Below are 22,870 nucleotides of genomic sequence, written 5' to 3' on the forward strand. Positions count from 1 at the left end.
ACCATGAAAGGAATATCTGAAAACATATTACATTACTCTGTGCCGCGCGGAGGCGAGCGGCCGCTAGGTGGCGCACATAGCTCGCTATTCACAGTGTATATTATTTACCAGCGTATATATGTATGTTGTTATATAAGTGAACAGAAAGCTACGTTGGGTCGACGCGCGGCAACGGGGGAGGCGCGGCGCGAGGGGAGAGGGCGACCGACCCACGCACACTAACCCCGCCCGCGCACACATAGACGCGCCGCCGCGTCCGTGTATCGAGCGAGCGAGCGCCAGCCGACCGACTCGGCGTATTCTTATTATTATGAAAGGAGAAACGCTTTTTGTAGGGCAAGAACTAAATTGTAGTATTACGGCTGCCGATAATAAAGATGGTAAACGCATTTCAGTCTGAAGTTTGCGCGTTAGCTCATAGATGTCGCGCTTCCTATCGCGGTTCAGGCTTTTCCGCGTAGTATGAAACAATACCGGAGTGAAAATATGGACGAAGCGCGCAATGACAAAAGCTATCGTGGAATTTGATGCGAATTAAGCTTACTGTTAATTAAATGGCTGGTTTGATGTGTGGTGGCGATGATATCACTGTCATAGTTCCAGACATACGTCGTAATCGGGGAATAGTTATTTGTTTTACAAGGGGGCAAAGTTGTTGTTTAACCGCTCGTGCTAATATTCTAACGAAAAATGGAATCTTGAGCGTTGCGAGGGTTTCAAAGCACGAGGGTTAAACAAAATTTGCCCCCGAGTGAAACACAAAATTTTTTACCACACCAACCCGAAGCAAATATTAAATGTAAAATATCCAACAAAATCAAACCAAATCAAATCCAAATGAATGTTATTAAATATTTATCATCCAAAATCATCATTTAAAAGTAAATTCTACCAGCAAACATAAGAAAACAACTCAAAATTTGCATTTGATTACTTTGCCTCACATGTGGATTAAATGCAACTTTGCTATTCGGTTTCGAAGTGCAAAGTAAGCCTTTCCGAGCTGGTATGGTGAAAAATAATTTACAGGAGAGTATATAGTGCGTTCTTTGATCTAATGATTATGCGATATGCAGGTACTTATCTATTATCTTGTGTTGTGGAAGTACTTGGGGTATCTCTTTGGTACACGTAGCAATATTGGAAATGTGTGGGATACTCCATGGGCTACGGTGACCGGTTACCATCAGGCGGGCCGTACGATTGTTTGCCCCTGAACTGGTATAAAAAAATTAGAGGCTTCTAATGTGACCAGTGTCCCTTTTTGACAGTTTTTGTTAGAATGGGACTTCCACTTGTATTAAAAATTACAAGCTTTTGATTAACAGGGCACAGGGAGCCGATTATGGAAATTCGACCGCTCGATTTCGTGTATTTCGTTCAATAATATCTCCACTACTATTAGGCATTTAAATTCTACTATATAATAGAATTGAAAACGAGTGGTCAATACCACGAGATTCCCAATTTCTATTGCTCGTATTTCAAAAATTAGCATTTCGCCGTTTTCCAACGATTTTCGAGTAACGAAATCGAACGATCGAAATTCAAAAATCCGGGGACCGATTTTTCTTATGTACTGGTTCGTAACGTATTTCTTTCTTCCAAAATGCCTTTCTAATAGGTACGTTAATAATATATTACCCGGCACAAAACATCATATTTACCGACATTCTTTTGTTATCGATCGGCCATATACCATAGATTATGGTTATTTTCAATTTCTTCACTAACCCCCTTAATCATAAAACGTTGCGGGCCTGATTTAGGTAGTTAAATTATTTTTTATACCTTTCTTACAAATACGTACTTACATAAGTCAAAATGACAGAAATACAAACGATTCAGATCATAATCAGGCCAGTATCCGTTTATGAATAACGCCATGGCTCTCAGCAATAGAGTTCAATACAATTTCTCGAAATACAATAAGGTACATTCGGGTAAATTCAAATACTTAAAATTGTCAAGCAATTCTGAAAATGGACTCTAATTTTTTGGGATTAAGGGTGATTTTCGGATTTACGTGACATTCTGGAATATTTGTGATTCCCCGAATGTAATACACCTAGCTGGAAACTAGGTATATATTAGGTAAGTGGTAACTGGCGTGGGGCTATTTGGAATACATACCGTTTTTAGGAGGCAAGCGAGCAGACTAATCGCCTGAAGGTAAGCGATTACCGTTGCCCATGGACACCTGCAAACAACACCAAGTAAGTTGTAAGTGCGTTGCCGGATTTTAAGATGGGAGTACCTAGGTACGCTCTTATTTCTCTCTCTTTTCTGAGGCTATTTGGAACTAAAATGAGTTATGATGTTAATAAATACAATACCTAGTCAAAATTCATATACCTACACGGTGTAACTTGTGTAAACCGAATAATTTTAACCAAATATATTTTTTTTTTATTATTTATTGTTTTTATGGTTAATTATAATTACACGCGCCGCCGTGTTATTTTTACTGTGGGGTTATTATTTGGTATGGTATGGGAATCATATGCTTTGGGTTTAAATAGGTCAAGTACAGTCGCCATCAGACATATTGGAGCGGCCGAGATGCTCAAAAATATCTGAACACGTACTTACTGTAAACTAAAGCCTTGACAATAGAGGCGTGTTTAGATATTTATGAGCACCTTGGCCGCTCCGATGTATCTGATGTCGACTGTACATATAGTTACTGTATTTCTATGTTGTTTATATTTAAGCATATTAAGTTTATTAGTTATACACCGTGTTTTTTTTGATTTCCGTTAATTTCAGGGGTGCATTCCTGAGCTTAAATCAAGTAACTTTCTCAAAGACACCATTATTCTAATTAACTCGATTTCGGAGATAATCAATAATTATTTTTTTTCCTATAAGGCCTCTACAAGCGTGTACACTTGCCTTAGGGCCGGTTTACATATTGATTAGTGTTTAGAATGAGTTCATGCATTTGCTACTAAACTTAAGTACAATTTCGGTCGATCGATGTTCAAAATGACATTGATATGTCACAGATTTCAATTGTTTGGTTGAGTTAAATGTAATGCCCGTGTTACAACAACGCTATATGCTACATTTAATTACTTTTTAAACTTAATTATTTTCTTCAAAAAAAGCAAAAAAAAAATTATTTTTTTAAATTAACTATGCCATTTAGTTCTCTTAAACGTACTTAACCATACCCCGAAGTTAACGGAATTTAATAAAAACACGGTGTATAACTTAGTATTATTAACTCTGGTATGTCGGGCCCGGGTATGTCCTTAAACTACGTCCAAGACCACCGGTGGACGGGCAGCAGCGTCCCTCAAATTCGGTGTACTCGACTGCGATCGCCAACCCGCCTGCCAAGGCGATTATGGCATTCACCCCCCATCATGGAGATCCAAGGGGGAGGTGTATGTTCAGCAGTGGACGTCTTATAGCTGAGATGATGATGATGATGATGAACTCTGGTAGGTAAGTGTTAATTTGATTTGAATTTCCTCACTATTTCGTAAGTTATTCATAGGTTGGTCTAATGTTCTAATTAAAAAAAAAATATACAGTCAGACCAAGAAAAGTCTGCAGCGATTTTGATAGCACACGCACACGCAGTGCAAGTGTTATTGATAAGTACATACGTCATAATTTTATAGACGATTGACGTTTAAAATAACACTTGCACTGCGTGTGCTATCAAAATAGCTGCAGACTTTTCTCGGTGTAACTCTATATTAATTTGAATACGGCCCTCCGTATTTTATTTATATTAATTTGAAAACGGAGGGAAAATTAATTATTTGTTTCAAATTAGTTTTTGTTATGAAACATTGTCATTGCGCTAGTTTTCGTCCGGCTCTAGTAAATATGGGTAATAATGGCTCCTCTACAGGATGGGCCAAGGCCGGCCACTCTAAAGGACGCAGCCATGTGGTAGAATGAGATAGCAATATCACTTGCTCCCTCTAACGCATAAATGCGTCCCTTGTAGTGGCCGGCGTTGGCCCATCGTGTAGAGGAGCCATAAACCTTCATTGCTGCACAAATTTGGACTTATTACAATTCTTAAATATCTAAATATTTAATATCTTAATACCACATATTTGCGGCGTTTGCGGTAGAGAGCACGTTCGACATGTTGCCTCCCTGTGGCACTTACGTACGAATTTACAAGTGCGATAGAGAGGCAACACGTTGAACATGGTTCGCGGTTGGCCCTTAGGTGCCTTGACATTGGCAAATTTGTGCCAACTTGTTTGGCCAGACCCTCCGTTTAATGGCTCCTCTACACGATGGGCCAGCGCCGGCCGAGTGGCCGGCGAGTGGCATAAATGCGTCCGTTGGAGTCAAGGGACGCATTTATGCGTTAGAGGGAGCAAGTGATATTGCTATCTCATTCTACCGCATGGCTGCATCCCTTGGAGTGGCCGGCGCTGGCCCATCGTGTAGAGGAGCCATAATCAAAAGAGAAGAAGATTCGTATTTGGGTCCGATTCGGATTTTGAAATAGACATCTATTAGATATCTTTTAGACATCACCAAGATACGATAACGATATATTTAAGATCTAACCTGTAAAATTTGACATTTGCGCGATACTGGAGATACTCTTGAACGATTTCCACAGGATATGACTTAGAGATCCAATTCACATCTAATAGATATCTTACTCTAGGTATCTAACGTAAAAGTGACATTGGTTGCCCGAATTGCGCTGCAAAAGAAAACTAGTTGATATCTAAACTATAACGTATCTAGAATGGATCTAGTACGTGTCGTCTCTTGTGAATATCTTGAAGTTCGAATACGGCAGTTTGGTTTTGCTTTGGTTTTTAAAGAAGCATAGTTCGGAGTACTATAATCGTTCTAGAACGGTGTTATCTGGCGTTCCGAACCGAAATCAGGCCAACGTGGGGGCTATCTGTTTATTGACGGTGTGCGTGCCTGGGGCGCCCGCCTGGCGGCTATGGACTCTGCTATTTGACAGTTGACAGAAGTTAAAGCACCCAACTTTGGTCCAATACTGATGCAACTTATGTTCCAAAGATTTGACACGTAATTAAATGAATAGAGTTAGACCAAGAAAAGTCTACAGCAATGTTGATAGCCTACGCAGTGCAAGTGATATTTATTAGAGATGCACCGGATATCCGGTTACTATCCGGAATCCGGCCTATCCGGCAATTATTTTGGCCGACTATCTGGCCGGATACCGGATAGTACTAACATTGCTTGATTTCGGAGTAAACAAATTGGATTTAAGAAACAGACACAGTCATAATCATACTTGTTTATTATTTTAAAACAATTTAATCATTCCACTGACTTGCACGCGCACTCATTTCGAAAGTGAAAAACCTGAAAAACCGAAATGTAGGTATAGTTCCGCTTGCCGGATATTCGGTGATATTCGGCCGATGGTCAGGCCGAATATCCGGTATCCGGCCAAACAACTATCCGTTGCATCTCTAATATTTATATGTAAGTACGTCATAATTTCATAGAAGTTTGACATTTAAGATAACACTTGCACTGCGTGGGCTATCAAAATCGCTGCAGACTTTTCTTAGCCTAATACTAACGATGTTCTTTTCAGTTTGTCTGAGTTTTTCTTCCATTCATGTAAACATTTTGCCTTATTATTATTATTATGTCGTATTAAGTAATTGTTTCACTTTAGCGAAGATATTCGAGTTAGATTTGGACCATTACCGAAGAAGTTAGTAGATTTTGGACTTTAGTTTTGTGGTTTTACGGTACAATGTTGTTTGGTTTTAGAATAGCAGCAATTTGTCATTCACAAAATGTTACTAATCCCAGTACAACTTGAACTCAAGATCCGTTGCAACTAGGATTGCAAATAGAAAAAAATCAAATGTTTTTTTTTTCAAATTTATGAAAAAAAAAACATGAAAAAAAACCTGACACCATGGTTTTTTTTCTAAATTAAGTTTTTTTTCAGATGAACAAAAATATGCTCAATAGTAACAACGTACATTTTAATTCCATAACGTTCAGTACCTATACAAACAATTTTTGGGGAATCCCTGAATACAGATTTCATTTATGTTGTTATTAATCAAAGTTGTTAACTTAAATTGGTTTAATGGTTAACATAAAGTGTAAAACAAGTAAAATAACCGTATAAAAGTATTAACTGCCTTGCAAATTTTGAGTTTTCATACTTTTGAAAAAAAAACGTACTCCAGGAAAAAAAACGGTTTTTTTTCATGCTTTTTTCTCAAGTCAGAAGAAAAACCGTTTTTTTACAACCCTAGTTGCAACTACGTGTTATCATAGGTCTCTCATAAACTGGTTTTTCCTTAATAAGCGATATGAATAAACATATGGTTACGTCAACCAGAATAACATGACCTCTAACCGTATAATTATAGCATTTTTCATACAGCATGATCTCAGTACAGTTTTGCAAGATTTTGCGTTTCACTTTTAAGGTTATAATTATAAATTGTATGGAGATGACATGTGTCACCGTACTCATACTGTTAGAAAAATTATATAAAAACTATGCGTGGGGAACTAAAAGGGCGTGGCAAATATATAAACTTTTTTTGGACTAAATTATTTACCTAAACACAAAATTAGGTAAGTATACTCGTATAAGTAGTTATATAATAGCTGTAAATGTCATATAACTATGTGTCCCACGACTACTAGATGGCGCCACAGTCATGCACACAGCTACTGGTCCGCTTAAGCCTTGGACTCACTCATGCTTATTCAAATCGCTTATACAGAACAAACCAATTTATAATGATCTCCAATAATGTATAATAGATGTGTGTGTAGAGTCTAAGTTATACTAGATTTTAAACATTTTGCGAATTAGATTTTGCTTCTGTTCTCAAACCCAATGTCGTATGTCGTTATGAGAGCCCTATGTAGACACGACCTTTTGATAATTTTTGGTTGATGAGCGCGTGCGCGGTTTGAGTTCTCTTGCGCCAATGTAGAGCTCAAAATTCATAACAACTATGCTTTAAGCCGGTTGCACATTAGGACCCCCTCCACAATTTATTTCAATACCAACATTACTAACATCCTCCTTTTTTAGAAGTCGGTTAAAAATAAAAACAAAACATTCAGAAGCTAAAAGTGACTCTTTGCTTAAATTTTGTATTCAACTTAGCTTAGTCATTGAAGTTTGACTTTTTTAAACCACCAAAAATAGCATTCCTAGCAGGTCGATATCAAGCCACAATCCAATTTAAGTCTTAATAACGAGTAAATACAGTCCGTTTTTGAAGGGTGACACCTCTTGTCACCAAACTTACTCGAATAAGTCGAATGAATAGCAAAGAAAATTGGAAAACTAATATTAACTAGCTAGAGGAACAAAACACATGAAATTAAGGCTTTTCGATCTCCTTATAGAGATTGCGAGCTATTTTAACGTTGTCTCGAGACAAAGAGACCCAAGGGTTACCAGATGACAGGAATTTTCCTGACTGTCAGGAATTTTGGCCTTTTGTCAGGAATGGGGCATGAACACGAAAATGTCAGGATTTTTTTGGATTGATCGACTTTTTAGGGTTCCGTAGCCAAATGGCAAAAAACGGAACCCTTATAGATTCGTCATGTCTGTCTGTCTGTCTGTCTGTCCGTCCGTATGTCACAGCCACTTTTTTCCGAAACTATAAGCACTATACTATTGAAACTTGGTAAGTAGATGTATTCTGTGAACCGCATTAAGATTTTCTTACAAAAATAGAAAAAAAACAGTAAATTTTTAGGGTTCCCCATACATAGAACTGAAACTCAAAATTTTTTTTTTCATCATACCCATACGTGTGGGGTATCTATGGATAGGTCTTCAAAAATGATATTGAGGTTTCTAATATCATTTTCTTCTACACTGAATAGTTTGAGAGAGAGACACTTTCAAAGTGATAAAATGTGTGTCCCCCCCCCTGTAACTTCTAAACTAAGGGAATGATAAAACTAAAAAATATATATGATGTACATTACCATGCAAACTTCCACCGAAAATTGGTTTGAACGAGATCTAGTAAGTAGTTTTTTTTTAATACGTCATAAACCGTAAACCGCAATTTTATTATGTTACTTGCTGTTACGGAACCCTTCATGGGCGAGTCCGACTCGCACTTGGCCGCTTTTATTTTATATTTTTGTACGCCTTTGGCTCAATCGGGTGGCCATCGCTAACGCGGCTCGGATAGTTTACGACAAAAATATGAATGTCAGGAAAAATATTCGGAAATCAGGAATTTTGTCAGGCAATTCTAAATTTGTATCTCGTAACCCCACATAAGTAAAAGTAGGCATGAATTAACAACGTATATGTAACATCATAACTTTAGTTGTCACTTGTTAAAGTATCAGAAAAAGACCATAATTATAATTACATAAATTCTAATTAGAAAAATGTCTAGTATGCAGAGTTGGCCAGAGATGGCGCTCCAAATGCCAAACTGAAGTCGGATCTAATTTATTTACGTAGCACAAAGTTGTACCCTCGTGCCGCCCAATGTACATTAGGATGTACACTCAGTTTCGATGGAATGTCAACCTTAATTAAAAAGAAAGTAGGTAGCATTTCATTTGTCTCGTAAAAAATTCGAACAAATGAAAATGAACCCAATTGAAAATACAACAAGATTCTAATTTCCTTGGCTATAATTTTGTATGGTGGGCGGCACGAGGGTACACCTCAGTCAAAGGAAACAATGAAGACAATATAGCAACTAATAGGTAATCTCTAGTAGAAAAAAACTTCTCAATTAAAGCAGTTTCGAATGCAATTAAAATTTTTGTTGTTATAGCGGCAACAGAAATACATCATCTGTGAATATTTCAACTGCCTAGCTATCACGGTTCATGACACCCTACTATGTGTTAGAACGAGACTTCCGCTTGTAAATTGTAACTTGTAGCTTTATAAAATAGGCCACTGGTGTCAGACAGACAGATGGACAGACGGACAGCGGAGCCTGATCCTGTTTTTACCCTTTGAGTACGGAACCCTAAAAACGTTAATAGTTTGATTGCAAGAACTTGATGTTTATGATAAGGCACGGTAGCGTGACGTACCACTTTCAACTGTCAATATTTATCTCCATCTATGAATTGGCAGTATTGGCACGGATCCTTAGTCGTGAGGTCGACGGCAGATAGTGTTACCAGATGTCAGGAATTTTCCCGTCATGTCAGGAATTTTGGCCGTTTGTCAGGAATGCCGCTGAAATAGGAAAAAGTCAATTTTAGTGAATTAACAGACTTTTCTATTATGTGCTTAAAAAGGTAACATTATTCAAATTTACTTACATAAATCCAATATAGATCAAATTTACATAGATATCGCTTAAGACTGGGTCAATCAGAAAACTGTGTTCGCGTCTTGATGATAAAATCATTACATTAATAGGAGAGAAAACTAGTGTGTTCGCGCGAACTGTACATTTTTCTCTCCTGTGGGCAATAGTTAACAGCTTGTGGGCATGTAGGTAATGATTTTATCATAGTTCTCTAAATAGTGTAGGCTCCCGTTTTTACTCTTTGGGTACGGAACCCTAAAAAGTGGCCTCAGAGCTTTCAGTATCCCACTTCAAATCTAACCAAACCCCCGGGGTGGCGGACACCCTTCCAGCCAATTATTGTAATTATTTTCTGCGGTTATGCAGCGCCGAATTATAAAATGTATTTCGGGGTGAAATCAATAATGCTCTTACTACGAGTTAAAAATAGTACCAACACGATGAATATAGGTAGGTACGCTAAGGTTTTTAGTCGACATATCACTATATATTTGTAATGTTGGTATTTTATACTCTTTCTCGCTTTATTTTTATTGCTTGTATAGATACAAATATACGTGCAGCAAAAACTTTGAAATAACCATATTTTTCGAATCATTTTATACTTACTCGAAATGTAGGACTCAGTTGTGTATTTAGATAACGAATTTGTATTGTTTTGCCCAATTAGAAATGAAATAATTAACAAAGACCGAAAAAATACCGTTTTCGTTCCCATACAAAAAATACCGGTATCTGATCCCTACTGTCACCATCCCTATTACGAGTAGGTATAGCTGGTCAAGCAAATCTTGTCTGTAAAAAAAGGCGCGAAATTCAAATCTTCTATGGGCGATATCCCTTCGCGCCTACATTTTTCAAATTTGCCGCCTTTTTCTACTGACAAGATCTGCTTGACCAGCTATAACTTAGTATTTGACCATCACGTACATCTAGATACACACAGTTGTTAAAGTATGTGGTGTCGCGTCAGCGCCATCTAGCGACGAGTATGTTCGCTATTTGACAACAACTCTAGTTCTCCAGCTTTTAATTTTTCACTGAATTTCAGCAGCACCACTACTGAAAAAAAAAAACCGTGATGTTGATGAGTTTTTGAATAGCTACTAAAGTTGTTATTTGTTATGCATGGTGGGACTGAGTTGCAATTTCTGTACGACTATGGTACTTATGTACCTAAACCTATAGCACAGAATAAATAATAGTACTAGGTCCAGAAGACTCACGCTCTAACAAAACGCGTCTGTCACGATCAGCACAGATATGGCCGCTAGGTGGCGACAGCGCCACGCGCGGCTTATGGCAAACCCCAAAATTTGGGTCGAACGGATGTACTTTTAGCTGGAGTGAGCCACGCCTGCCTATAGTCAGTATTTACTATAAAATTGCTTGACATACCTATTTTAATAACATAATAGTTGACCTCCAATTTAGATCTGACACCAAAATATCGTCCGATATAATGATTGCATATGCAGAGGCACAATGTAAGTGCACCACACCCAGCCTGTACAAAAGATCGAAAGCGCCGTGCGAGCATTGTTATAGCCAACGCTTACAAAATGCACGCCTCACACTAACACCATAAAAAAACATATATTCAGTTCAGCCAACTAATAGGCCAAGCAATAAGAAGTTATAGAGGGAAATGCTAGGAACACAATTTTTGACTCCGTAACTTTGTTTGGACTAGTTAGGAGGTGAACATATCAAAAGTCCCCGGCCGTAGCCCCGGTGCTGGGGGGTAGAGGGGGGTAAGAAGGTCGAATTTTTCGGTTTTTCATTGATATCTTGGAAACTTTGCGTCTTAGCGACATGACTACTAAGACAAACCGAAAGCTGATAAAATTAGTTACAAGTTTTATCCAGTCAAGTTTTTCGATATCTTGAACAGTTTTTGAGATACCCGCTCTTGAAAGTTTATTTAGGGCTTTCAATTTTATCTTGATATCTACATTAGTGAAGCTGCTAGGCCGTGTTTGGTATCATTTTTGTATAAATCGGGGGTGCTGAATTCATTTTTGGTATCACATTGACACCATTCCTAAGAAAAAATATATAAACTTTAAACAAATAACTTTTTTTTTAATTCCTCTTCACGCTTAAACCGCTCAACCGATTTAATTGAAATTTAGTATACAGATATTTCAAGTCCCAAGACAGGACATAAGATACTTTTTATCTCAATAATCATCCTTTAAAGTTGTGAATTGTAGTATGGGGGGAATTCAACTTCGTCGACGAAACTGAATTCCTGAGATTAATACTGCTTAAGGTAAGGTTTGAAGTCATGTTTGATATCATTTTCATCTAAATCACAGATGTATACCATCCTAAATTTCATCTAAACCGGTTCAGCGGTTATTGACTCCCCATACAAATTTCCACCCCACTTTTCACACCCTCCAAAGATGCTTTTGGTTATAAAAACTATCCTATGTCCTGTGTCGAGACTGAAACTATTTCTATAGCAAATTTCAACGAAATTGGTTCAGCGGTTTAAGCGTGAATAGGGATTTTCAAAATTATATTTTTTTTAATTTTCGTTTTACTTCGGAATAGTGTCAATGCGATACCATAAATGAATTCAGCGCCCCCGATTTATACGAAAATGATACCAAACATGGCCTAACAGCTTCACTGATGTAGATATCAATATAAATTTAAAATCCCTAAATAAACTTTCAAGAGCGGGTATCTCAAAAACTGTTCATGATATCGAAAAACTTGACTGGATAAAACTTGTAACTAATTTTATCAGCTTTCGGTTTGCCTTAGTAGTCATGTCGCTAAGACGCAAAGTTTCCAAGATATCAATGAAAAACAAAAAAATTCGACCTTCTTACCCCCCTCTACCCCCCAGCACCGGGGCTACGGCCGGGGACTTTTGATATGTTCACCTCCTAACTAGTCCAAACAAAGTTACGGAGTCAAAAATTGTGTTCCTAGCATTTCCCTCTACAACGTTTTTTGAGCATTCATTTCCTGACCTATAAGGCCCAATAGATACATACCGTACAAACTAACATAACTATATGTTACATACAATACTTAATAACTAACCGCCACTTGCACCATCCCATTAACCCGGTGTTAACCGGTTAAACCTGGGGCTACCATGGTTACCAGTACAATTTGACACTGGGTTAACGGTTTAACCGGTTAACCCCGGGTTATTGGGATGGTGCAAGTGGCGCTAAGTAAATTAAAATCATTTTGGCGACAGTTTTCTGTCTGTCTTTCACTAAACATTCACTACAAATAAACTATAATAAAACTAATAAACAATTTTTTCAAGTACATAATACTTGACGACGAGTGGAGGGAGAGGGGGGAGGCCTTTGCCCAGCAGTGGGACACAGTGGGCTCTGAATAATAAAACATAATATTTATCAACGTCTGATCGTACGTCGATATTAGATCATTAAAATACCTAGGTAACATTAAGGTTGCTATGAGCGTTTTTTGATTCCGTGAATGCGTTTTGGAAATAATCATCATCATTAACTTAAAAGAGTTATTCTCTTGTCAGTGGAGTACCTTTCAGCTTTCCCTATCTTGCGCCAGCTCTTTGACTTTTCTAAGGTTCCGTACCCAAAGGGTAAAACGGGACCCTATTAACGGGTTGGCTTAAAGTAATGAGAATTTTCGTTTTCGGAAATATAAAAAAAAAGACAATAGCTGTGGGTTTTCGAAATTTTACAGTGACAAACAAGAGCATATTTTAAATTACAAGAAAACATTATATATACTATAACATCTCCCACATCCGATTTCTCATAACTGTGTTCAAACCCTCTGCGTCATACTTTGGACAACGTTTTATTTACATTCCATAACTGTTTTATTGCCGTTAATTTTAATTATTTCGGCATATTAGCTTGTTATCTATATCATGCCATCATTCACAATTGCTAACTGATTAACATTTTCATGAAATCTGCAACTGATTGATATTTAGAGAAAATTGTTTATGTATCATATTTTGGTAAAATGTATGCAATGACGTTTTTAACTGGTTTTAGGCTCTCGCGGAAAAACGACTAAACGTTTCCAACCCTAGAATATCCCCAAGACTTAAATCAATCGAAGAATTTTGGCAAATATTATATACTCTGATATGTATATTGCGATAGTAGGCAAAAATATTATAGAATAAAATAAATTTTACCGTGTAATTACAAAACGATCAGTCAGAGAGTACTTGGTAGTTTGTCCAAAGTGAAAAGCAAACGGTCAGAAGCATGTTACGTAAACTAACACAAGGGAGGCCAATTACTTCATTCTTGAATTTGGTTCTAATGTTGGATATTGCATAGTTCTTCAATATAACATCCAGAAATCCATGGCCATTGTCTTTTTGTCTTTATGTCCGAAAACAAAAATTCTCATTACTTTAAGCCAACCCGTTACTAAGACTCCGCTGTCCATCCGTCCATCCGTCCGTCTGTCACCAGGCTGTATCTCACGAACCGTGATAGCTAGACAGTTGAAATTTTCACAGATGATGTATTTCTGTTGCCACTATAATAACAAATACTAAAAAATACGGAACCCTCGGTGGGCGAGCCCGACTCGCACTTGTCCGGTTTTTTCTTTTTGTTTTGAAAGTAATTGCTCCGAAAGTCATAATGGGCCCCATACGACATGATACAATTTATTCAATCGCTTGCACGACAACGAAACGCTTTGTCTCTGTATCATTCTTCCATATTTTGGACACTCTGTTTGGACGGCAATGGCGCATAAGACGTTACTGTCGGCGTAAGTAACAATAACAACCGATGTTCGATTATGTAACTTATTCTAAGCACTCAAGGTTTACAATCAAACAGCCGGTACACGGTTAGGACGGCAATGGCGCATACGTCGTTCTCGCGTTTGTTGCACAACAGAATACTGGACCGAGCCTGCGCACGTAACGCTTGCGCAGTTGCGCAAGCTAGAAACGAAACGGATCGGACCCGACGAACGGTCAAAATTGATACACACATATTTGAAACTTTTACCGGCTCTTAAAACTTGTGGCTCTGTGAGCTGTAGAAGACCCCCTCAATTGCGGGTCACTTCTGGATGAGATTGGCTCGGAACCGGGATAAGTGGCGTACGGCGTACTCGAAGAGAGGCCTATGCTCAGCAGTGGGCGATGAAAGGCTGATATGATGATGATGATGAGCTGTACACCTCGCGAACACCCATGGCTCCGCCATTGTGACATTTGCAGCAGCAATGGAGTCGCAATACTGCAGCAGTAATGCTGGTGCAGTCTGAATCCGAATGACACCTTTAGAAAGTGACGGTCAGCTGTCAGACGATAAAAGCGCTCTCATACAATCTATCTATCAATAAACAAATATTATCAATCGGGCAGTCAAAAGGGCTTACTTGGGTCGACCAACTAGACGCCGTCCTGATCGTCATACTAAATATCGCTGGGCGGATAGAGTGGAGCAGATCTCCGTGAACTCGGCGTCGGCGAAAGTTGGCGGGAATCCGATCTGGACCGAGCAAAGTGGCGTGCTCTTGTGTTGGAGGCTAAGACTCATTTTGGGTCATCGCGCCAGCCAAGTGTAGTAAGTATACAATCTACGAGTAAGGCCAGTGGATTTGCGATCCGAACCATCGGCTATGTGCGAACTGCGTGGAGCGGTGATCGCGCTCGACGTGGCAAAAATGTGAACTATTAATGTGTTCCATAGCCGCCGGCGCCGGGTGGGCGCCACTGTCGCGCACACAGTTTATTTAAGTAACAAAACTTTACGAAAACTTAAGCTGTATTAATACTAGTAGGTATACTCGTACAGCCGCCATCAGATATATCGGAGCGGCCAAGGTGCTCACAAATATCTGGACACGCCTCTATTGTCAAAGCGTTAAAGTGCGTGTTTAAGATATTTTTGAGCACCTAGGCCACTCCGATATATCTGATGGCGACTGTAGGTACATTCACCTGCAATAATATGTTACTCTTCGAAGGCCGCAAAAATATGTGACACGCTTCTTAAGGCTCTACAAATAAGATCGTGTCAGATATTTTTGCAGCCGTTTTACAGTCGTTTTTTAGGGTTCTGTACTCAAAGGGTAAAACGGGACCCTAATACTAAGACTCTGCTGTCCGTCCGTCCGTCCGTCCGTCTGTCACCAGGCTGTATCTCACGATCCGTGATAGCTAGACAGTTGAAATTTTCACAGATGATGTATTTGCCGCTATAACAATAAATACTAAAAAGTACGGAACCCTCGGTGGGCGAGTCCGACTCGCACTTGTCCGGTTTTATGTTATACGTGCAATATACACTGCTTGGACTTTATACATTTTACTGTACCCTCCTATACTGACTGACATAGGAGTCATATAGGGAGTTATAGGCCCCTCCGTAATAATTGGCCACTCTTAACAATACGTACGCTATTACCTTGTTTCTTTCTGCCTTACTATGGAGTAGCCAATAACTATAGGAATTACCCAGCAAACATTTTTGGTCAATATTCCGAAAAAGGCACCTATTTTAAGTCGCACAATTTAGGGGACCAAAATGAGGCACGTCGAATCGACGTCGTCGGCACGTCGAGTCGACATAAATGGGGAAAAAACGCACGTGCCGGCGACGTATTTATTGACGGTAAATTAGTGATTACAACCATTAGGTCAACACTAGGTCATATTTCCGACGTGGAATCGACGTCGCCACGACGTGCCGCGTAGTTGAAATGTACTAATTTGGTAATCTTTACCACCTTTAGACGTGATGGTGACATATTTTTATCTATATAATTACTCTGCGAGGCAATATTTAGATGAGACGCGATGAAGAGAAAAAGAGACACAAACATTACGCTTATATATTCTTTTCACTCAGAAACAAAATGTCTAACAAGATAACTTTTAAGAAAAAAAAAACCGACTTCTATGGGGCCCGGTGAAAGATTATGGTAGATGGTGCACTATGTAGAAAAGGAGGTAAAACGAGTACTTTCTAGTAGCATTTCGTTTCCGTAAGGGTCGTAGTTCTAGCCTAACCTAACCCACTTCTCTGATAGCAGTTCGGTTCTGTGAGGATCGCAGTTCGAACCTAATCAAACCCACTTTTCTAGTAGCATTTCGTTTCTGAAAGACTCGCAGTTCTAACCAAACCTAACCCACTTTTGTTCGGTTCTGTGAGGATCGCAGTTCAAACCTAACCTAACCCACTTAACGGCGCATGCGGTGCGGTGTACGGGAGTTTGAGCGGGAGGGGTTTGGCATCATCATACCCACATTTTATGGTAGGTAATCATAGTGGTTTATTTAGTTTAGGTATCATAGTGGTTTTCCGGGTCAAGGTCCGGGTCTCTGAGTCAGAGTCCGGGTCCGAGTCCCGGTCCGAGTCCGGGTCCGAGTCCGGGTCCGAGTCCGGGTCCGAGTCCGGGTCCGAGTCCGGGTCCGAGTCCGGGTCCGAGTCCGGATCCGAGTCCGGGTCCGAGTCCGGGTCCGAGTCCGAGTCCGAGTCCGGGTCCGAACCGGATCCGGGTATGAGTCCGGGTCCCAGTCCAAGTCAAAACCGAAATTCGAAATCACCAAACATGTACTATGCGTCGTTGAAGAGTTCTGTTCTGATCATCATCAGCAGTTCCACTTCATCAAATGCGACAGTTTTTAATGTAAATGCTTGATTTTATGATGAAAATACAAAAAATTCTATACGTATGCCTTTAAGATTTGAGGAGTTATCTCGATTCCTTATGGATCCCAACATCAGAACTCGAGCTTGACAGAAATGTGGCTTAAAAACTAAACTTGCTTAAACAAACATAACGAAGAGGGCAAATCGCCAAACGTGAACTATGCGTCGTTGAAGAGTTCCGTTCTGATCATCATCAGCAGTTCCACTTCATCAAATGCGACAGTTTTTAATGAAAATGCTTGATTTTCTGATGAAAATACAAAAATCTCTATACGCATGCCTTTAAAATTTGAGGAGTTCCCTCGATTTCTCATGGATCCCATCATCAGAACTCGAGCTTGACAGAAATGTGGCTTAAAAACTAAACTTGCTTAACAAACATAACGAAGAGGACAAATCGCCAAACGTGAACTATGCGTCGTTGAAGAGTTCCGTTCTGATCATCATCAGCAGTTCCACTTCATCAAATGCGACAGTTTTTAATGAAAATGCTTGATTTTCTGATGTAAATACAAAAATCTCTATACGCATGCCTTTAAGATTTGAAGAGTTCCCTCGATTCCTCATGGATCCCATCATCAGAACTCGAGCTTGACAAAAATGTGGCTTAAAAACTTAACTTGCTTAACAAACATAACGAACTGGACAAATCGCCAAACGTGAACTATGCGTCGTTGAAGAGTTCCGTTCTGATCATCATCAGCAGTTCCACTTCATCATATGTCACTTTTTTGGATGTATATGCTTGATTTGTTGATAAAAACCCAAAAATCACTATATGTATGCCTTTAAGATTTGAGGAGATCATCATCAGAACTGGGTTTTGACAAAAACGGGACCAATCTGTATGCATAAACATTCAATCAAAAAAAGAATTTTCAAAATCGGTCCAGTAATGACGGAGATATGGAGTAACAAACATAAAAAATAAAAAAAATAAAAAAAATAAAAATAAAAAAAAACATACAACCGAATTGATAACCTCCTCCTTTGGGATTTGGAAGTCGGTTAAAAACAACTTTAAGTTGTGCAATGATAATGGCGGCCACTAAGTCATGTAAAATAATTTAGGCCGATTACGCTGATGAAGAACGATGAAATCTAGTGCCTAGAAATTTTTTTCGTGCAGTATGTTAGGTTTACATACAAAACTATCGATGGGCTTTTGAAATATTTAAGTTTTCAACATTTTATAAAATCAAAATGCATATATTTGCTTGTAATTGAGTGTTGTAATTGAATATTTGTGTGTGTGAGTGTATTGACTCGATCAAAAATATTGTTTTATTTTGAATATTATCACAATGAAGTACCGTGCGATGGCACCATTCAAGATATAACAACTTAAATTATGCAATTTCATATTTAGCATCTCGTTATAATGAAAGAAAATGGCGGCACAACCTTATGGTATTGATAGTACTTTACAAGTGATTTTAACTTTATGGTCGCAATTTGGCATCTATTTAAGTAACATTTACCTAAAATTAGTAGCTAAATCGACATAAAATCGACGACCTAAAGGTCTCCTTATAAGAAATAATTACGTCGCAAATACACCTAAAATGTCTTATTAGTACATTTGACCTATTGGTCAGACTTTGCAGTTAATTTTACCTAATATTTCGACTTAAATTCAACCATTATGTCCCTGACTTCATGGTCCCCGTATAAGAAATAATTACGTCGCATGTACACCTAAAAGGCCTTATTAGTAAATTTGACCTACTGGTCCGGGTACGAAGTTAATTTTACCTAGTAATTCGCCTTATTTTCAACCATTAAGTCCGTGACTTCATAGTCCCCGTATAAGTAATAATTACGTCGCAAATACACCTAAAATACCTTATTAGTAGATTTGACCTATTGGTCAGGGTTTAAGGTTAATTTTACCTAATATTTCGCCTTATTTTCAACCCCTAAGTCCCTGACTTAATGGTGTATTTATGAAGTGAAATTTACGTTTTATTGTCCCTATATTTTGACTTGGAAGTAAAAGTGTACAATACGTAAAAAAATTGGTGACTTAGGACGTAATTTTTACTTAAATTGGTAAAACCTTCTTCGAGCCTAGGAAAAAATACTTAAAATGTTTGCTGGGTACCCTATCTGTATACCTATTTATTATGCGAAAGAAAATTAAAACCCTTCATCCCACTCCGAAAAAAAAAACAAACAAGTGCGCGATGTAGAAATATCTCCGCAGGTGACAGTGACATCTCCCGGACGATTGAGTAAACAAATACCGTTAAACAGTTTAATCATAATAATAGTACTGAAATTAATTAGCACAAATTAGGACTGTGGGGTAAATCTACAATACTTCAATCACAAGGTCTTTATCTGAAAGCAACTACCACCCACCACCACCCACCACCAGCCTACCAGCCTACCAGCTAGAGTCAGACCGAGAAAAGTCTGCAGCGATTTTGATAGCTCACGCAGTGGTTCTTGGTCTAACTCTACCCTTATTACATAACCTAATCGCGATCGCAATCGCCTTCATGTGACACTTCTGTCATATTTCAATTAAACGGGAGATAACGATTTAGATTGATTGATATGGTGGCGCTAAAGGGGCCATAGACGATCGCTGATCGCTCTGAATTTAATGCTGTAATTGATTGTATATTTAGTCTGTGGTTGCAATGTTTCCTAACATTAAATTTTAATAGCTTGTCATTTTCAGAACGTGATTGTAATAATTTTGATATTTTTGGAAAATCATTAAGGGTTGTGCACAAATCACGCGAGGTGTTTTTTGACTGTTTAAGGAAACCGAGAAAGAGTGTCTACTCATCATGCAGTACTCATGTGATATGTATTTTTTCATAGTTTCGTTCACTGTAGAAAAATACACGTGACGTCTCCATACTCCCCTCCCTCAAAACGTGATTTTTTCGTTCGTCTGTAAAATCTGTCATATAAATATTTGGCCTAGATCAATATTATATTTCGCTGTCCGATACATAGTTCCCATTGTGCGGAAAATCTAGTATCGATTCCCTGCCGGCATTACCTGGAACCAACCTGAGTCCAGCGAATACAATACCAACTTCCGCACCCTCGTATCTCGCATTTACCGCACATGCAATTTCAACTTTCACTCAAAAGAAATAAAGCTCTAAATCTATCTAATATGTGGATAGTTATACGATTTGGAGGGTTACAAGAGTATGTGCTATTCGTTTAATTATACGTGGTGTATTAAGTTCATTTCATTTCAGCGGACATAGTGGGTGCGTTTCAGTCAGGTTTCAGTCAGGTTTGCGTGTTTTACATACATTATAAAATCTTCTTCTTCTTCCTCGCGTTGTCCCAGCATTTTGCCACGGCTGATGGGAGCCTGCGGTCCGATTGACAACTAATCCCAAGAATTGGCATAGGTATTCTAGTTTTTACGAAAGCGACTGCCATCTGACCTTCCAACCCAGAGGGTAAACTAGGCTTTATTGGGATTAGTCCGGTTTCCTCACGATGTTTTCCTTTACCGAAAAGCGACTGGTAAATATCAAATGACATATCGTACATAAGTTCCGAAAAACTCATTGGTATATAAAATATTTTGTACATAAGTACCTATTAGTTATTTGTTTTACAAGGGGGCAAAGTTGTTGTTTAACTGCTCGTGCTAATATTGATACCCGAGCAAGCGAAAGATTCCAAAATTGAACCACGAGCGTAGCGAGTGGTTCGAAAAATGGAATCTTGAGCGTTGCGAGGGTTTCAAAGCACGAGGGTTAAACAAAATTTGCCCCCGAGTGAAACACAAAATTTTTCACCACACCACCCTGAAGCAAATATTAAAAGTAAAATATCAAACAAAATCAAACCAAATCAAATCCAAATTAATGTTATTAAATATTTATCATCCAAAATCATCATTTAAAAGTCATTTCTACCAGCAAACATAAGAAACCAACTCAAAATTTGCATTTGATTACTTTGTCTCACATGTGAATAAAATGCAACTTTGCTATCAGTTTTTGAAGTGCAAAGTAAAGTGCGTAGTGGAGAGGGGTATCGGCAAATACTAGGTAATTTTTTGTGGCAAAAAATTATATTATAAATGCAGGAAAATTGGGTTAAAAAAATCCTCAAAACAACAGTAATTGGTGGACGCATTATTACTTTTGTTTTATGTTAGGAGACAAAGAAGCAATCCATACAATCCGTGTTCCCCTGCTTCACAGTGTAACTTTCAGGTTTTGATTACACGATTTAGCAGTTAGACGGCGAAGAGTTATATATAACGGGATTCGCTAGATGGCGTCCTTGAAGTCGATTTAGGTTTGGTGGCGGTCTACTAAAAATCTGCGCCTTGATTCATTAAATGATTGTTTTCTTGAGTTATTTTTATTAATTATTAAGTAAGTACTTATAATGCCGAGGAGCCAATTTTTTATCCTAGATATATTTTTAGATGTTTTTTTCATTTGATATATTTTCAATTCAGATGAGCATTTCTAAAATAAGTGTCTACGACATAAAAGCGTAAATTAAGCGACGAGTACGTTAAATCAGTCATGGCAAACACGCTAGAAATGTTGCTTAAAATAGAATCAGTTTTAAAGGAGAATTCAGTCGAGAAACCTCAATAACAAAGTTACTGCAAGAATAGTATACCAGTCTACAAAACAATAATTAATTGCCAAAGCTGCACTGCTTTAAAAATGCAATTTAAAAACTTAAAACGAATGTGCAATTTCGGAATATAAACTAAGCAAAAAATCACTTTTATTCATAGGTCATTAACTAAAATTGAACCCAAGTCTGAATAGAGTTCCACGGGGAGGAAAACAAGAACAAAAAGCGCCCACCGCGCCTGCGCGGGGCTTTGTACATTACTGGATTAGATTTTATTTTGTATTCAAGACTGGAGAGTGCTCTGTTGGAAAAGCGCTGATAATGTTTATAATTTAGACTATGGAAACTATGGGATAGCCATAGCTTTGACTTTAACTCTAGATTGACAAAATCTAAATAGAATTTCATGAATATTTAACGGTAATGAAACAGAAAATTTTCGATCGATTTCAATGCAACCGACCGAAGTGCCTGTTTCGATTTCGCTTTCGGCACAAAAATCATGTTTCGGCCAAAAAACTGCTTAAGTTTCTGGCCGCGCCGAAACTGTATTTCCAGTAGTGTCCGGCCAAAGTTTCGGATTCGGCATATAATTCACGTTTCTACCGACGTTACGGTTTCGGCCGAAAATAGAGCAAAACTGAACCTTCGGTTTCGGTTTCGGCAAAAAACTACTTTGACTGCGTATTAGCGCTGTCATGCTTTCATCATATAAAATAAAAACCGGCCAAGTGCGAATCGGACTCGCGCACGAAGGGTTCTGTAAAACGGCAAAAAATCACGTTTTTTGTATGGGAGCCCCATTTAAATATTTATTATATTCTGTTTTTAGTATTTGTTGTTATAGTGGCAACAGAAATACATCATCTGTGAAAATTTCAACCGCCTAGCTATCACGGTTCATGAGATACAGCCTGGTGACAGACAGACAGACAGGCGGACGGTCGGAAAGACGGACATCGGAGTCTTATTAGTAATAGGGTCCCGTTTTTACCCTTTTGGTACGGAACCCTAAAAACTGCTATCTGATATTTCAAGCCATAGGACTGCCTATTTTAATTTAAACTATGCCTCGTAAAATTTTACCATGTTTCTTTATAACGTAACCGAAGAGTGGTGATTTGTTTGATACTTCCTACATAAGTTCCGAGAAATTTGCCAGAATTCGAACCAACAACCTTCACTTTGAAAGTAGTATGGACACGGCCGAGGTTATTGTGGTTAAGTTTATCCCGCATGCTATCATGACACATGGTCATAATAGCATACGTCTCTATCTGACATATATATCCTGCCCCACCTAAAGAGCTGTACACAGCCACAGAATTGTTTACCGTATCCTCACGG

Source organism: Cydia fagiglandana, chromosome 18 (genome assembly GCF_963556715.1).
Source record: "Cydia fagiglandana chromosome 18, ilCydFagi1.1, whole genome shotgun sequence".
Taxonomy (NCBI): Eukaryota; Metazoa; Arthropoda; class Insecta; order Lepidoptera; family Tortricidae; genus Cydia; species Cydia fagiglandana.